General features: G+C 44.7%; 1 pseudogene; it reads right to left on the reverse strand.

Moving 5' to 3' along the window:
• Window positions 1–503: 503 nt before the first annotated feature.
• LOC116095506 lies at window positions 504–797 on the reverse strand (annotated as a pseudogene).
• Between the last annotated feature and the right edge of the window lie 795 nt (window positions 798–1592).

Genomic DNA, 1592 nt, shown 5'->3' on the forward strand with positions numbered 1-1592 from the left:
TATTTATTTATTTATTTTTTTTGGTTTTTCGAGACAGGGTTTCTCTATATAGCCCTGGCTGTCCTGGAACTCACTCTGTAGACCAGACTGGCCTTGAACTCAGAAATCTGCCTGCCTCTGCCTCCCAAGTGCTGGGATTAATGGCGTGTGCCACCATCGCCCAGCCAAACTTCTCTTTTTTAAAAAGATTTATTTATTTATTATATATAAGTACACTGTAGCTGTCTTCAGACACACCAGAAGAGGGCATCAGATCCCGTTACAGATGGTGGTGAGCCACTGTGTGGTTGCTGGGATTTGAACTCAGGACCTTTGGAAGAGCAGTCAGTGCTCTTAACCACTGAGACATCTCGCCAGCCCTGAAGAAAAATTTTTAAACTTCTGTTTTGAACTTTTTTCCTTTTCTTTTCTTTCTCTCTTCTCCTTTCTTCCTTCCTTCCTTCCTTCCTTTCTTTCTTTTGTTTTTGAAACCAGAACATTTATTTTATGACTGATTGAAATCCTCAAGATAAACCAGATGCTGCAACAGCTGCCCAGTGGGATTTAGATGTTGTTTCTTCACGGAATCCATGTCTAAATCTGCAATTGACAGTTTTTAGGAGCCTCATCTGACCAGTCCCAGCAGTGTTTCGTCTCTTAGCCTTGACACTCAAGTTCTACTTTCTCTTGTGCTTGGTAGAGTAGCCACATTTGCCACAGGTCGACTTCTGAAGATGGTAGGCCTTAGAGCCACAGCAGCGGCAGCACAGCGTGTGGGTCTTGTGATGCTTTCCAAAGAATGACACTCCTTTTGTCATCTTGTTTCTACCGACAAGGCCAAAGAGACTGGAAGAGAGCTGTTTTGAACTTTCTATGTAGACCAGATTGGCCTTGAACTCAGAGATCCACCTGACTGACTCTCTCTAGTGCGGAGATGGAAGTTGTGAGCCACAATGACTGGTTAACTTCTAAACTTATCTGCACTACATCTTAGATCAATGCTAAAAAGGGAAGGAGGATTCTTTTAGAGCCACCAAAATTCAGTATCTTCCAAAGATCTTGCAAAGAAACATGACTGCTAAATCAAACAAGGTGATCATTGCCTTTATTCCCAGCACTGGGAGGCAGAGGCAGACATATGTTGGGAGAGAGTTTTGTGCACATGGAATTCAAATGACATTAGTTGCTGTGGTGGTTTAAAAATTCTTGGCACAGAGAGTGGCACTATTGGGAGGTGTGGCCCTCTTAAAGTGGGTGTGGCCTTGTTGGAGGAAGTGTGTCACTGTGCGAGTGGGCTTTGAGAGTTTCCTCCCAGCTTCCTGAGGATGCCAGTGTCCTCCTGTTTACCTTTAGAACAAGATGGAGGACTCTCTACTCCTCTAGGGCTTTGCCTCCTTGGATGCTGCCATGCTTCCTGTCATGACGATAATGGACTGAACTTCAGAACCAGTAAGCTAGCTCCATTTAAGTGCTATCCTTTGTAAGAGTTGCCTTGGTCAATCAGGCAGTAGTAGTGCACTCCTTAAATCTCAGCACTTGGGAGGTAGAGACAGGCAGATTTCTGAGTTGGAGGCCAGCCTGGTCTACAGAGTGAGTTCCAGGACAGCCAGGGC

This window comes from Mastomys coucha, unplaced genomic scaffold (genome assembly GCF_008632895.1).
Source record: "Mastomys coucha isolate ucsf_1 unplaced genomic scaffold, UCSF_Mcou_1 pScaffold18, whole genome shotgun sequence".
Lineage (NCBI taxonomy): Eukaryota > Metazoa > Chordata > Mammalia > Rodentia > Muridae > Mastomys > Mastomys coucha.